Here is an 18852-nt window from a genome sequence, read left to right as displayed (position 1 = left end):
CTAACCCTAACCCTAAACCTAACGCGAATCCTACCCCTTAGCCTAACCCTAACCCTCACCCTGACCCTTAACCTCTCCCTAACCCTAACCCTAACCCTCAGCCTAACCCTCATCCTAACCCTAACCCTAACACGACCCCTCACCCTAAACTTAACCCTAACCCCAACCCTAACTCTCACTCTAATCCTAACCCTCACCCTCACACTCAACCTCAACCTAAGCCTAAACCTAACCCTAACTCTAATCGAAACCCTAACCATCACCTTCACCCTAACCCTAACTCTAATCCTAAACCTAACCCTTACAATCACCCTCACCATAGACCTAACATTCACCCTAACCCTAACCCTAAACCTAAAGCTATCCCTAACCCTCACCCTCACCCTAACCCTCACACTAACCTTACCCTCACCCTCACCCTCAACCTAACCCTAACCCTACCGCTCAGCCTAATCCTCACCCGAACCCTAACACTAACCCTAATCAAAACGCTAACCCTCAACTCACCCTCACTCTAACTCTAACCCTAACCCTAAAGCTAACTCTCACCTAACCCTAACCCTAACACTAAACCTATTGCTAACAATATCACTCAACCTCAGCCTAAGACTCTACTTAACCCTAACTGTCACCCTCACCCTCACCCTAAACTTCACCCTAAACCTCACCCTCACCATCGCCCTCAACCAACCCTAACCCTACAACTCAGCCTAACCCTCACCCTAACCCTAACACTAACCCTAATCAAAACCCAAATCCTCACCCTTACCCTCACTCTAATTCTAACCTTAACCCTAATCCTAGCCCTAAACCTAACCCTAACCCTAACCCTAAGCCTAATGCTAAACATAAACGTCAAACTCACCCTCACCCTAACCCTCACCCTAAACCTAAGCTTAATCCTATCACTCACCCTCAACCTAACCCTCACCCTGACCCTTACAATCACCCTAACCCTAACCCTAAACCTCCGCCTAACCCTCATCCTAAGCCTAAGCCTAAGCCTAACCCTCACACTAACCTTAACCCTAACCCCAAACCTAACACTCACCCTAACCCTAACCCTCACCCTCACCCTCAACCTCAACCTCAGCCTAAACCTAACCCTAACCCTAATCCAAACCATAACCCTCACCCTCACCCTCAACCTAACTCAAACCCTAACTGTAAACCTAACCCTCACCCTAACCCTAAACCTATCCCTAACCCTCACCCTAAACCTAACCCTAATCCTAAACCTAACCCTTACTCTCACCCTCACCATAACCCTAATCCTAACCCTATCCCTCACCCTAACCCTTAACCTCAACCTCACCCTAACCCTAACACTCACCGTAACCCTCACCCTCACCCTAACCCTAACCCTCACCCTCACATTCACCCTAACCCTACCCTAACACTAACCCTCAACCTAAACCTAACTGTAACCCTAATGCTAACCATACACCTCACCCTCACCCTAACCCTAATCCTAACACTCACACTAACCCTAACCCTAATGCTATCCCTAATACTCACCCAAACCCTAACCCTCACCATCACATTTACCCTCACACTTACCCTAAACCTACCCCTACCACTCAGCCTAACCCTCACACTAACCCTTACCCTAAACCTAATCCAAACACTAACCCTCACCCTCACCCTCACCCTACCACTAAACCTAACCCTAATCCTAATCTTCACCCTAAACCTAAACCTATCCATAACCCTCATGCTAACCATAACCCTAATCCTAAACTTAGCCCTCACCCTCATCCTCACCATAACCTTAAAACTCACCCAAACCCTAACCCTAACCTCAGCCCTCACCCTAAGACTTACCCTCACCCTCACCCTAACCCTAATCCTCAACATCACCCTATCCCTCACCCTAAGCCTTAACCTCACCCTAACTCTAATACAAACCCTAACCCAAACTCTAACCCTAACCCTAACCCTATCCCAAACCCTCATGCTAACCCTAACACTAACACTAACGTGGACCCTAAACCTCACCCTCACCCTCACCCTAAACCTAACCCTCACCCTACCACTCACCCTAAGCATAACACTAATCCTCACACTAACCCTAACCCTAACCCTCACCTTCAGGCTAACCCTCGCAATCACCCTAACCCACACCCTCACCCTAACCCTCACCTACATTCTCACCCTCACCCTCAGGCTCACCTTAACCCTAACCCTCACCCGCTCATTAAACATCAATCTAACCCTAACCTTCTCCCTAACCCTAACCCTAATGCTCACCCTAACCCTAATCCTCACCTTAAAACTCACCCTCACTCTAATCATCACCCTAACCCTAACTATAAGCCCTTCCTAACAGAAACCCTCACCCACACCCATACACTCATACTAACCCTCACCCTCACCCTAAACTTAACACTAACTGTAACCCTCACCCTCACCCTCACCCCCACCCTCAGCCTAACCCTAACCATAACCTTACTCCTAACCATAACCCTTAAACTAACCCTAATCCTAACCCTAATGCTAACACTAACCCTCACAATCACTCTAAGCCTAACCCTAACCCTAAACCTAATCTGAATTCTAACCCTAAACCTCAACCTCACCCTAACCATCACCCTAACACTTACCCTCAACATCACCCGCACCCTAATCCTAACCCTAACCCTAACCCTCCCCCTAACCCTCCCCCTAACCCTAACCCTAACCCTAACCCTACCCCTCAGCCTAACACTCAACCTAACCCTAATACTCACCCTCACACTCACCCTAACACTAACCCTACACCTAACCCTCAACCTAATACTCACCTTAAACCTAAATCCAACCCTAACCCTAACCCTCACTCTCTCACCCTAACCTTATGCCTAATCCTAATCCTCACCCTCACCCTAACCCTTACCCTCACCCTAACCCTAACCCTGAACCTAAAACTCATCCTAACCCTAACCCTAACCCTAATCATCACCTTAAACTTAACCCTAACCCCAACCCTAACACTCCCCCTAACCCTAACCCTCACCCTAACACTCAAACTCACCCTCAACCTAACCCTAATTAAAACCCTAACCCTCACCCTCACCCTCACACTAGCACTCAACCTCACCCTAAACCTCACCCTAAGCCTTACCCTCACCCTAACTCTAATCCAAACCCTAAGCCTAACTCTCACACTAAACCAAACCCTATACCTAACCCTAATCCTAAACTTAACTCACACCATAACCCTAACCCTAACCCTCACACTCACCCTCACCCTAACCCTAACACTCACCCTAACCCTCACCCAAACACTAAAGCTTACCCTAATCCTCAAACTCACCCTAAACCTCAACCTAACCCTTACCCTCATCAAATCACTAACCCTAACCCTAACCTTAACCCTAATCCTCACACTAACACTAACCCTAACCCTCACCCTAATGCTCACCCTAATCTTCACCTTCACGCTGAACCTTACCATCAGTTTAACCCTCACCCTAACCCTAACCGTCAGCCACACATTAACCCTCACCCTCATCCAAACCCTCACACTCAACCTAACCCTGCCCCTCACCCTTTCCCTCACCATAAACCTAACCCTAACCCTCACCCTCAACCTAAACCTAATCCTAACAAGAACCCTAACCCTCACCCTAACATTTACCCTCAACCTCACCCGCACCCTAATCTTAACCCTAAACCTAACCCTCACACTAACTCTCACCCTAACCCTAACCCTAACTGTAACCCTCACCCTCACCCTCACCCTCAAACTAACCCTCATCCTCATCCTCACCCTAACCCTCACCACAACCCTAAACATCACCCTAACACTAACCTCAACCTAACCCTAACCCTAACCCAAATCCTAACACAAACCCTAACCTCACCCTCACACTAACGTTAATCCTAACCCTCACCCACATCCTATACCTCACCCTAACCCTTATCCTCACACTAACCCTAAACCTAACCCAAACCCTCGCACTAACCCTAACCCTCACCTTAACTCTAACAATACCCCTCACCATAAACCTCACACTAACCCTAACCCTAACCCAAACCCTTTCCCTAACCCTAACCTTAACACTAACCCTCACCCTCATACTAAATATCACCCTAACGCTATCCCTCACCCTAACCCTAACCCTAAACCTCACCCTAACCCTATCCCTCGACATAACCCTCACTCTCCGCTAATCCTCACCCTAACCCTAACACTAACCCTTACCTAACCGAAACACTCACCTCACCCTCACCCTCAAACTAACCCTCACCCTCATCTTAGCCCTCACCCTAACCCTAACCTTAACCCTTTCCCTCATCCTAACCCTAAGACTCACACTAACCCTAACCCTAACCCTAACCCTCACCCTACACCCAACTCTAAACCTCAATCTCAACTTCACCCTAACCCTAACCCTCACCCTACACCCAACTCTAAACCTCACCCTCACCCTCACCCTAACCCTCACCCAAATCCTAACCCTAAACCTCACCATAACCCTAACACTAACGCTAACCCTCAACCACAACCTAATCCTCACCCTAAAAATAACCCTCACCCTTACTTAACAGAAAACCTCACCTTCACCTTCACCCTAACCTCAACCTCACCCTAACCCTAACCCTCAGCCTAACCCTCACCCTATCCCTAACGCTAACCCTAACCCTCACACTAACCCTAACCCTAAACGTAACCCTAACCCTCACACTAACCCTAAACCTAACCCTCAACCTCACCCTCACCCTAACCCTCACTCTCACGCTCACTCTAGTCCTAAACCTAACCCTAACTGTAACCCACACCCTCAACCTAATCCTCACCCTAACCATAACCCTAACCCATACCTAACCGAAAACCTCAACCTCACCCTCACACTCATCCTAACCCTAACCCTAACCCTCACCCTAACGCTAATCCTAACCCTTACCCTCACCCTAACCCTTATCCGAACACTAACCCAAACCCTAACCCTAACCCTCACCCTAACCATATCCCGACACCTCACCCTAACTCTCCCACTAAACCTAACCCTAACCCTAACACTCACCCTAACCCTAACCCTAAAGTTAAACCTCACCCTCACCCTGACACTCACCATCACCCAAACCCTCACACTAAACCTATCCCTCAAGCACACCCTAACTCTCACACTCACCTGAACCCGAACCCTCACCGAACACTAACACTCACTCTAACCTCACACTCACAATAATCATCACCCTTACCCTCACACTCACCCTAACACTAACCCTAACACTCACCCTAAACCTAACCCTCAAACTAACCCTACCCTCACCCTGACCCTCAACCTAAACCTAACACTCACCCTCACCCTCAACCTCACCCTCAACATAACACTAACTCTCATCCTTCCCCTAATCCTAAAGCTAATGCTAATATTATACCTCACCCTCACCCTAACCCTCACCCTAACCCTTATCCTCACCCTATCCCTAACCCTAACCCTCACCCTGACCCTCAACCTAAACCTAACACTCACCCTCACCCTCAACCTCACCCTCAACATAACACTAACTCTCATCCTTCCCCTAACCCTAAAGCTAATGCTAATATTATACCTCACCCTCACCCTAACCCTCACCCTAACCCTTATCCTCACCCTATCCCTAACCATAAACCTAACCCTAAACTTCACACTATCCCTAACCTTAACCCTAACCCTCACACTCACCCTCACCCTAATGCTAAACCTAACACTCAACCTCATCCTAATCCTCACCCTAAAAATTACCCTCACGCGAAACCTAACCCTCAACCTAACCCTCACCCTAATCCTCACCCTAACCCTAACCGCAAAACTCAACCTAACCCTCACCCTAACCCTAACCCTCACACTCACCCTAATCCTCACCATGAAATTTACCCTCAACCTAACCCAAACCCTAACCCTAAACCTAACACTCACACTAACGCTAATCCTAACTCTCAACCTAACCCTAACCCTAACTGTAACCCTCAACGTCACACTAACCCTAACATTAACCCTAACCCTAACCCTCATTGTAAACCTAACCCTAACCCTAACTCTCAAACAAACCCTAACCCTAACCCTCAACCTAACCCTCATCCTAAACCTAACCCTCACCCTAACCCTCACCGTCACCCTCACCCTAAAACTTACCCTCAACCTAACGCAATCCCTAAACCTAAACCTAACCCTAAATCTCACCCGAACACTAACCCTCACCCTAAACCTCACCCTCACATTAAAGTTCACCCTAAACCTAACCATCACCCTATCCCTAACCCTAACACTCACCCTAAACCTAACCCTCACATTAACCCTAACACTCACACTAACCCTAACCCTAACCCTCACCCTCACCCTCACCCTCACCCTAATCCTAACCCTAACATTCATCCTAACACTAACTCTCACCCTCACCCTCACACTCACCCTCACCCTCACCCTCACCCTAACCCTAACCCTAACCCAAAAGGTCATCCTAATCCTCACCCTAACCCTAACCCTAAACCTTACCTAACAGAAAACCTCACCTTCCACCTCAACCTCACCCTAAACTTAACCCTCACCCAAGCCCTAACCCTAACTCTAAACCTCACCCTAACCCTAACCCTAAAACTCATCCTCAACCTCACCCTAACCCTAAACCTAACCCTCACCCTCATCCTAACACTAACACTAAACCTAATGCTAACCCTAAAACTCACACTCACCCTAAACCTCACCCTAAACCTTACCATCACCCTAATCCTAACCCTAACCCTCAAACTAAACCTAACCCTCAAACTAACTCTAACCCTACCCCTCAGCCTAACCCTCACCCTAAACCTATCCGAACCCAAATCCTCACCCTATCCTTGAACCCTAATGTTAACCCTAACACTCACACTCACCCAAGCCCTCAACCTAACACTTACCTTCACCCTAAACCTAACACTCACCCTCAAATTAACCCTCACCATAACACTTACCCACACCCTAAACCTCATCTAACCCTAACCCTAACCTTAACCCACACACTAACACTAAACTTAACCCTCACCCTAGCCCTCATCCTAACCATTACCCTAAACCTAACCCTCACCCTAACACTAACCCTAACCCTAACCCGAACCCTCACTGTAACCCTAACCATCACCCTCATTCTCCCCATCACACTCAGCATGACGCTAATCCTAACCCTCACCCTCAAACTCACCCTATCTCTAACCATAAACCTAACCCTAACACTCACCCTCACCCTCACCCTCAACCTCAACCTAAACATCACCCTAACCCTAACCCTCACGCTAACCATAATCATAAAACCCTAAAGCTAAACCTCACCCTAAACCTCACCCTAACCCTAACAATAACACTAACCCTCACCCTCACCATAACACTCATTTTAACCCTTATTCTCACACTAACCCTAACCCTCACACTAAACCTAACCCTAACACTCAACCTCAGCCTCAACCCCACCCTCACCCTAAACCTAACCCTCATCCTAACCCTAACCCTACACCTAATGCTAATCATAAACCTCACCCTCAACCTAACCCTAACCCTAACCCTCACAGTAAACCTAAAGCTCACCATAATGCTAACCCTAAACCTCACACTAAACCTAATCCTCAACCTAAACCTAACCCTACCCCTCAGCCTAAACCACACCCTAAAAATAACTCGCACCCTAATCATCACACTATCCCTAAACTTAACCCTCACCTAACCCTCACTCTCTCCTTATGCCTAAAGCTAACCCAAACCCTCACGCTCACCCTAACCCTCAACCTAAACCTTGCCCTCACCCTAAGCCTAACCCTCACGCTCACCTTAACCCTCACCCTAACACCTACCCACACCCTAACGCTAAACCTGATCCTCACCCTAAACCTCACCCTAACCCTAACAATAACCCTATGCCTAACCCTGACCCTAAGCCTCACCTAAACCCTAAACCTCACACTAACCCTAAACCTCACCTGAAACTTTACCATCAACCTAACCCAAACCCTCACCCTAAACTTAACACTCACACTAACACTTAACCTAACCCTCAGCGTAACCCTTACCCTAACCCTAAACCTAACCCTAACCCTCACCATAACCCTTAACGTAACCCTAACCCTAACCTTCACACTAACCCTAACCCAAACCCTCAGCCTAACCCTCATCCTAACCCTAATGCTAACCCTAACTATCACCCTCACCCTAACCCTAACACTAACCCTAATCCTCAGCCTAACACTAACCCTCACCCTCACCCTAACACTCACTCTAACCCTTACCCTAAACATATCCCTCTCCCTAAACCTAAACCTAACCCTAACTCTCACATGAACACTCAACCTCACCCTAACCCTCACACTCACACCAAAAATCACCCTAAACCTAACCCTCACCCTAACCCTAACCCTAACCCTCACCGTAACCCTAACCCTCACCCTCACCCTCACCCTCACCCAAACCCTAAACCTAACCCTAACACACACCCTCACCCTAATCCTCACCCTAACCCTAACACTAACCCTTACCTAAGCAAAAACCTCACTGTCATCCTCAGCCTCACCCTATCCCTCACCCTCACACTAGCCCTCACCCTAACTCTAACACTCACCCCAGCCCTAACACTAACCCTCACCCTCACCCTCACCCTAACACTAATCCTAAACCTAACCCTCATCCTAACACTAACCCTAAGCCTAATGCTAACCCTAAAACTCACACTCACCCTAACCCTCACCCTAACCTTACCATCACCGTAACCCTAACCCTTACCCTCACACTAAACCTAAACCTCAATCTAACTCTAACCCTACCCCTCAGCCTAACCCTCACCCTAAACCTAACTCTAAACCTAATCCTCAAATTATCCTTAACCATAAACCTCACCCTAACCCTAAACCTAACCCTCACACTAAACCTAACCCTCACCCTAACCCTAAGCCTACCCCTCAGCCTAACCCTCACCCTAAACCTAACCCTAACCCTAATCCTCACCCTATCCCTAAACTTAACCTTATTCCTCACCCTAACCTTCACTCTCACCCTAACCCTAATGCTAACCCTAACCCTCACGCTAATGCTAAACCTAACCCTCACTCTAAACATTACCCTGACCCTAAACCTAAGCCTCACCCTCACCCTAACACTTACCCACACGCGAACCCTCACACTCACCCTAAGCCTAAACCTAATCCTCACCCTAAACCTCACCCTAATCCTAACCATTACCCTAAGCCTAAACCTCACCCTAATCCTCACCCTAACCCTAACGCTCACCCTCACCCTAAACCTCACCCTAAATTTTAGCCTCAACCTAACGTGAACCCTAAACCTAACCCTAACCCTCAAAATAACCCTAACCCTAACCCTCAGCCCAAACTTACTCCTAACCCTAAACCTAACCCTAACCCTCAACCTCACCCTAACCCTAACGCTAACGCTAACCCTCACCCTAACACTAACCCTTACCCTCACCCTGACCCTCACTCTAACCCTTACCCTCAACCTAATCCTATCCGTAACCCTAAACCTAACCCCAACTCTCACCCGAACACTCAACCTCAACCTAACGCTCAGCCTCACAATAAAAATCACCCTAACCATAACCCTCACCCTAAACCTAACCCTCACACTAACCCTAACCCTAAACCTCACCCTCAACCTCACCCTAACCCTAACCCTATCCCACATCCTAACAATAACCCTCACCCTAACCCTAACCCTAAACCACAACCTCACAATAATCCTCACCCTAACCCTAACCCTAACCCTTACCTAACGAAAAACCTCATCCTCACCCTCACCCTCGCCCTAACTCTCACCCTCACACTAGCCCTCACCCTAACTCTAACTCTCACACCAGCCCTAACCCTAACCCTTACCCTAACCCTAACCCTAACCCTAACTCTCATCCTAACCCTAACCCTAAACCTAATGCTAAAACTAAACCTCACCCTCACCCTCACCCTAACCTTAACCCTCGCACTAAACCTAACCCTCACCCTAATGCTAACCCTAAACCTCACACTAAACCTAATCCTCACACTAACCCTAACCCTACCCCTCAGCCTAACCCTCACCCTAAAAATATCCCTCATCCAAATACTCAACCTATCCCTAAACTTAACCCTCACCCAAACCCTCACTCTCACCTTAACCTAATACTAACCCTAACCCTTTCCCTAAGGATAACCCTAACAGTAACCCTCACCCTCACACTAAATATCACCGTAACGCTAACCCACATCCTAACCCTAACCCTAACCCTCACCCTACCCCTAACCTTCAACCTAACCCTCACACTCCCCTAAACCTCACCCTAAACCTAACCCTCAACCTTACCTAACCGAAAACCTCACCCTCACCCTCACCCTCAACCTAACCCTCACCCTCCCTAGCCCTCAACCTAACCCTAACCCTATCCCTCCCCCTAAACCTCACCCTAAACCTTACCCTAACCCTAACGATAACCCTCAAACTAACCTTAACCCTCACCCTAACCCTAACCCTACGGTCACCCTAACCCTCACCCTAACCCTTACCATAACCCTAACCCTAACACTAAACCTAACCATAACCCTCACCCTCACCCTAACACTCACAGTCAAGCTAACACTCAACCTAACTCTAACCCTCACCCACACCCTAACCCTCAACCTCACCCGAATCCTAACGCTTACCCTAACACTAAACCTCACCCTAAACATCACCCTAACTCTAACACTCACCCAAATCCTGACCCTAACTCTCACCCTAACCCTGACACTCACACTAACCCTCAACCTCAACCTAATCCTCACCCTAAAAATAACCCTAACCCTTACCTAACCGAAACCCTCACCCTCACAAGCACCCTAACCTTCACCCTCAACCTAACACTCATGCTATCCCCAACCCTAACCCTCACCCTCACCCTAACCCTCACCCTAACCCTATCCCTACACATCACCGTAACTCTCACCCTAACCCTAACCCTAAACCTAAACCTCACCATAACCCTAACACTAAATCTGACCCTCATCCTCACCCTAACCCTCACCGTCACGCTTACACTCAACTTAACCCTAACCCTCAACCACACCCTAACCCTCAGACTCACCTGAAACCTCAGACTCACTCTAAAACCCTCACCTTAACCCTCACCCTCACAATATACATCAACCTAAACCTAACCCTCAGGCAAACCCTAACCCTCACCCTAAACGTATCCCTAATCCTAACACTTACCCTCACCCTCACCCTCACACACAGCCTAACCCTAAGCCTAAACCTAACTCTCACCCTAACTCTCATCCTAAGACTCACCCTCACCCTAAATCTAATGCTAACCCTACCTCACACCCTCAACTTAACCCTCACCCTAAACCTCAGGCGAACCCTTACCCTCACCATAACCCTAACCCTAACTCTAACCCTAATCCTCACCCTAACCCTAACCCTCGCCCACACCCTAACCCTCACCATCATCCAAACCCTCATCCTCAGCTTAACACTCACACTAACCCTAACCCTAACCCTAATCCTAAACCTAACCCTCACCTTCACCCTCACTCTCAACCTAACCCTAACCCTAAGCCTAACCCTAAACCTAACCGTCACCCACACCCTCACCCTCAACCTAACACTCACCGTCACCATAAACATCACCCTAACCCTAACCCTCACCATAAACCTAACCCTAACCCTCACCCTAAAGCTAACCTTTACCCTAACGCTCACCCTATCCCTTACGCTAACCCTACACCTCAGCCTCACCGTAAACCTCACCCTAACCATTATCCTCACACTATACATAACCCTAGCCCTAACCCTCACAGTAACCCTAATCCTCACCCTATCCCTAATGTTCACCCTAACCCTCACCCTCACCCTAACTCTAATGCTAACACTACCTCTCACCCTCACCCTAACCCTCAACCTAAAACACACCCTAACCCTTACCCTCACCCTAACCTGCAAACTAAACCTAACCCTAACCCTAACCGTCACCATAACCCTCACCCTAACCCTATCCCTAAACCTAACCATAACCCTAACTCTGAACGGAACACTCACGCTCACCCTAACCCTCAAACTAAACATCACCCTAACCCTAAACCTCACCCTAACCCTTACCCTAATCCTAACCCATCCCCTAACCCTAACCCTCACACTAAACCTAACTCTCACCCTAACAATAATGCTAACCCTACCCCTCACACTAACACTCAACCTAACCCTAATCCTAACTTTAACCCTAGCCCTCAGCCTGACCCTAGCCCTCACCTGACACTAAACCTAGCATTAATCATAATACTAACCCTAAACCTAACTCTCACCCTCACCCTCAACCTCACCAACCCTCTCACCCTAACCCTCAACCTAAACCTAAACCTCACCCTAACACTAAACCTAGCCATCACACTAACCCTAACCCAAACCATCACTCTAACCCTCAAACTAACCCTAATCCTCACCCTCACCCTCACGGTAACCCTAACCCGAACCCTAACTCTCAAAATAACCCTCAAACTCACCTAACCCTAACCATAACCCTAACCTCACCCTATACCTAACCCTAACCCTAATGCTATCACTAACACTCAGCCAAACCCTAACCCTCACCCTAACCCTAACTTTTACCCTCACCCTAACCCTAATCCTAAACCTAAACCTCACCCTAACCCTAACCATAACCCTAACCCTAACACTCAACATAACCCTCAGCCTTACCCTCACCCCAACCCTAATCGCAACCCTAACCCTCACCCTCACCCTAACCCTCACTCTAACACTTACCCTCACCCTAAACCTAACTCTCACCCTAAACCTTACCCTCAGCCTAACCCTGACCCTAAGCCCAACTCTAACCTTCACCCTCACCCTAAGCCTAACCCTCACCCTAACCATCACCATAACCCTCACCCTAACTTGAACGCTATCCTTAAACCTCACCCTCACCCTAAACCTCATCCTAACTCTTACACTTACCCTAACCCTAACTCTAACTCTAAAACTAAACCTCATCCTAACCCTCACCCTAACCCTAAACGAACCCTAACCTGCACCCTAACCCGCACCCTAACCCTCACCCTAACCCTAACCCTCACATTCATCCTAAAATTAACCCTAAACCTTTCCCTCACCCTAATCCCAACCCTAACCCTAATCCGAACCCTCACACTAACCCTAACCCTCACCCTAACCCTAACCATAAACCTCAACCAAACCCTCTTCCTAACCCTAAACCTAACCATCAACCTAACCCTAACCCTAACCCTCAACCTAACCCTAACCGACAACCTAACCCTAACCCTAACATTAAACCTAACCCTAAACCTCACCCTCACCCTCAGCCTAACCCTAACCATAACCCTAATCCTAAGCCTAATGCTCACACTCATCCTCATCCTATCTCTAACCCTAACCCTAACCCTGACCCTCTCTCTAACTCCAAACCTATCCCTAACGCTCAACCTAACAATAACTCTCACCCTTACGCTAACAATAACCCTCACACTAACCCAAACACTAATGCTATCCCTAACCCTCACCCTGACCCTAACCCTAACACTAACACTAAACCTCACCCTAACCCTCACCCTAAACCTAAACCGAAACCTAACCCTCATCCTAATGTTCAACCTAACCCTCAACTTAACCCTAAACCTCACCCTAACCCTAACCCTCACCCTAAACCTTACCCTCACCCTAACCCTAACGCTAACCCTAACTCTAACCCTGACCCTCACCCTAAGCCTAACCTGAACTCTAATCCTAACCCTAACCCACACCCTAACTCCAATGCTGTCCCTAAACCTCACCCTCACCATAAACCTCATTCTAACCCTTACTCTCAACATAACCCTAAACCTAACCCTAAACCTAATCCTCACCGCAACCTTAACCCTCACCCTCACCCTAACCCTCACCGTCACCTTAACACTCACCGTAACCCTAACCTTCACCCACACCCTGAAACTCACCCTCACCCGAACCCGAATCCTCACCATAATCTTACCCTAAACCTAACCCTCAACCTAAACCTAACTCTAACCCTCACCACATACTAACCCTTACCCTCACCTTAAACAACACCCTAACCCTCACCCAAACCCTAACACTAAACCTAAACCTCAATCTCCTTCTTACCCTCACCCTAACCCTCACATTAACCCTAACCCTCACACTAACCCTAATCCTACCTTTCACCCTACCCCTCACCCTAATCCTAAACCTAACCTTCATGCTCACCCTAACCCAAAACCTCCCCTACACCCTCACCCTCACCATCACCCTCACCCTCAGCCTAACACTCACCCTCACCCTAAACATCACCCTAACCCTAAACCTCACCCTAACCCTGACCCACACGCTAGTTCTCACTGTGAAACTAACCCTAACCTTAACCCTCAACCTCACCCCCACCCTCATCCTAACCCTAAACCTAACCTTAACCCTCACCCTAACCCTAACCCTAATGCTAACCCTAAACCTCAACCTCAGACTAACCCTCACCCTAAACCTAACCCTAACCCTAATATTCTCCCTATACCTAACCCTAACCCTAACCCTCACACTAACCCTCACCCTCACCATAAATCTAATATTAACATTAACCCTCAACCTCACCCTAAATCTCGCCTTAACCCTAACTGTCACCTTAACCATATCCCTCACCCTCACCCTAACCCTCGCCTTAACACTTACCCTCATACTATGGCTCAACCTCCCCCTAAGCCTAACACTCTCCCGAACCCTAAACCTAACTTTCAACCTATACCTCATCGTAAACCTAACCCTAACCCTAACCCTCACCCTAACCTTAACCCTAAACCTAACTCTAACCCTCACCCTAACCCAAACCCTCACCCTCAGCCTCAACCTCAACCTCAGCCTAACCCTAACCCTAACCCTAATTCAAACCCTAACCCTCACCCTCACCCTAAATCTAACCCTAACCAAAACCCTCGCGCTAAACCTAACCCTATCCCTAACCCTCACCCTAAACCTAAACCTAATCCTAAACCTAACCCTCACCCTCACCCTAATCCTTACCCTCACCCTAACCCTAAGCCTAACCCTCAGCCTAACCCTCATTCTAACACTAACTCTAACCCTGAACCTCACCCTATCGTTAACCCTAACTCTAAGCCTAACCCTAACGCTAAACCCAACACTAACCCTCACCCTCACCCTCAACCTCAACATCAACCTCACCCTAACCCTCACCCTATACCTTACCCTCACCCTAACCCTAACCCTAACCCTAACTCTAACCCTCACCCTCACCCTAAGCCTAACCCGAACCCTAACCCTCAACCAAACCGTCACCCTAACTCTAACGATATCCCTAAAACTCACCCTCACCCTAAACCTCATCCTAACCCTTACACTAAACATAACCCTCACCCTAATTCTAACCCTAATCCTCACCGTAATCCTTACCCTCCCCCTCCCCCAACCCTCACTGTCACCTTAACCCGCACCCTAAACCTAACCATCACTCTCTCCCTAAAACTCACCCTCACCCGAACCCTCACCCTGACAATAACCCTACCCTAAACCTCACCGTAACCCTAACACTCACCCTAAACATAACTCTAAACCTCACCCTCATACTAACCCTAGCTGTAACCATAAGCCTAACCCTAACCTTAACCCTAATCCTAAGCCTAACCCTCACCCAAACCCTAACCCTCACCCACAAGCTCAACCTCACCATCACCCTGACCATGACCCTCACCCTCACACTCACCTTAACCTTCACCATAACAATAATCCTCATCCTAAACCTAACTCTCAACCTCACCCTCTCCATCACCCTCACCCTAACTATCACCCTCACCCTCACCCTAACCCTAACCATAACCCTAACCCTCACCCTAAACCTAACTCTGAACCTCAACCTAACCCAAACCTCATCCTAACCCTAAACCTAAAGATAGCCCTCACCTTAACCTTTACCCCCACCAGAACACTAACCCTAACCCTCAACCTAAACCTAACTCTCACCCTAATCCTAACCCTAAACCTCACCCTCACCCTAACCCTAACCCTAACCCTAACCATAAACCTATACCTCACCCTAACCCTAACCCTAACCCTAATGCTAACACTAAACCTCAGTCTCACCCTAACCCTAACCCTCACCCTAACTTTAAACCCAACACTAATGCTAGCCCTAACCCTCACCCTCAACCTAAACATCACTCTAACCCTTACCCTCACCCTAAACGTCATGCTAACCCTAACCCTAGCACTAACACTAAAGCTCACTCTATCCCTCCCCCTAACCCTCAACCGAAACCTAATCCTCACCCTAATGCTCACCCAACCCTCAAAATAACCCCAATACTCACCCTCACCCTCAACCTAAACCTTACCTTCAACATAACCCTAACCCTAATCCCAACAATCAGCCAAACCCTCTTCCTAACCCTAACCCTACCACTCAAACTTACCCGAACCCTAACCCTAAACCTAACCCTCACCCTAAACCTAACCCTTACCGTAAACCTCAGCCAACCCCTAACCCTAACCCTAATCTTAACCGTAACCCTCACCATCACCCTAACTCTAACCCTAACACTAACCCTGACACTCACCCTAACCCCAACCCTCACCCTAACCATAACCCTCACCCTCACCCTAACCCTAACACTCACCTTAACCCTCACCCTTAATCTAACGCTAACCCTAATCCTCACCCTCACCCTAAACCTCATCCTAAACCTTACCCTCTCCATAACCCTAAACCTAACCCTAATCCTCACACTAAGACTCACCCTAACACTCACCCTAAATTTAACCCTAAGCCTCACCTTCACCCTAACCCTCACCGTCACCCTAAAACTCAACCTAAACCTAACTCTCACCTACACCCTAACCCTCACCCTAACACTCACCCTCACCCTCACCCTCACCCTCAACCTAAACATCACCCTAACCTTAACCCTCATTCTAACCCTAACGCTAATCCTCACCCTAACCCTAACCCTCACCTTAAACCTCACCCTCACCCTAATCCTCACCCTACCCTTAACCCTAAGCCTTTCGTAAATGAAACCCTCACCCTCACCCTGACCCTAACCCTCACCCTAGCCCTGACCCTAAAACTAAACCTAACCCTAAACCTCAACCTCAACCTCACCCCCACCCTCAGCCTAACCCTAACCCTAACACTAATCCAAGCCCTAACCCTAACCATCACCCTCACCCTCAACCTAATCCTAACCCTAACCCTAATGCTAACACTTCCCCTCACCCTCACTCTAACCCTAAACCTAACCCTAACCCTCACCTTCAACCTTCCCCTCAACCTAACCCTAAACCTCACCTAAACTCTTACCTACAACCTCAACCTCACCCTTACATTAAACATCACCCTAACACTAACCCTCACCCCAACCCTAACCCTAATCCTCACCCTAAACCTAATTATGACCCTCACCCTCACCCTCACCCTAAGCATAACCCTACACATAAACCTAATCCTCACACTCACCGTTAACCTAAACCTCACCCTAACCCTAACTTTAACCCTAGCCCTCACCCTAACCCTAACTCTAAAGCTAACCCTAACACTCACCATCACCCTAACCCTAACCCTAAACTTCTCCCAAACTCTAACCCTAACCTTAATGCTATCCCTAACTCTCACCCTCACCCTAACCCTCACTCTAAAACTTACCCTCACCATAACACTCACCCTAACCCTAAATCTAACATTAAAAATAAACCTCACCCTAAACCTCACCCTAAGCTAAAACCTAAAGCTCACCCTAACGCTCACCCTAACCCTCAACCTAATCCTAACACTAACCCTAACCCTAACCTTCCTCCAACCCTCACCCTAACCCTAACCCTAACACTAAACTTTAACCTAACGCTCACTCTAAACGTAACCCTATTCCTCACCCTATACCTAACCCTAACTCTAACCCTCACCCTAACCTTCACCCTCACCATAAATCTAATGCTAACATTAACCCTCAAAATCACGCTAAACCTCGCCCTAACCCTTACCTTCACTTTAACCCTATTCCTAACACTCACCCTAACACTCACCTTAATGCTGACCCTCACCCTAAACCTCACCCTCACCCTAACACTCACCCTAACCCTTACCCTCACCCAAACCCTAACCCTAACCGTCAGCCTAACCCTCAACCTAAACCTATCCCTAACCCTAACCCTCATCCTAACCTTAACCCTAACCCTAACCCTAATCCTCACCCTAACCCTAAAACTCACCCTCACCCGAACCCTAACCCTAAACTTAACCCTCACCCTAACCCTAAACGTCACCCACACCCTAAAACTCACCTCACCCTAACCCACACCCTCACCATAACATTACACTAAATCTCACCCTATACCTAATCCTCACCCTAAACCTAACTCTAACCCTCACCCTCATACTAACCCTAAACCTCACCTTAAAACTCACCCTAACCCTCCCCCTAACCCTCACCCTCAGCCTCAACCTCAACCTCACCCTAACCCTAACAATAACTCCAATTCAAACCCTAATCCTCACCCTCACCCTAACTCTAAACGTAACCCTAACCAAAACCCTCACTCTAAGCCTAACCTTATCCCAAACCCTCAACCTAAACCTAAACCTAATCTTAAATCTAAAACTCACCCTGACCCTAACCCTAACCCTCACCCTAAGTCTAAGGCTAACCCTCAGCCTAACCCTCATACTAACACTAACCCTAACCCTAACCCTCACCCTAACCTTAACCCGAACCCTAACCCTAACACTCACCCAAACCCTAAGCCTCAACCTCACCCTCAACCTCACCATCAACCTGACCCTGTCCCTCACACACACCCTCATCCTAATCCTAACCATAACTCTAACACTCAACCCTAAACCTAACCATCATCCTCACGCTCACCATGACCCTCACCCTAACCCTTCCCT

The sequence above is a fragment of the Dipodomys merriami genome, unplaced genomic scaffold (assembly GCF_024711535.1).
Source record: "Dipodomys merriami isolate MVZ:Mamm:240054 unplaced genomic scaffold, mDipMer1.0.p SCAF_47, whole genome shotgun sequence".
NCBI lineage: Eukaryota > Metazoa > Chordata > Mammalia > Rodentia > Heteromyidae > Dipodomys > Dipodomys merriami.
The sequence above is the reverse complement of the archived record's forward strand: the minus strand, read 5'-3'. Positions refer to the sequence as shown.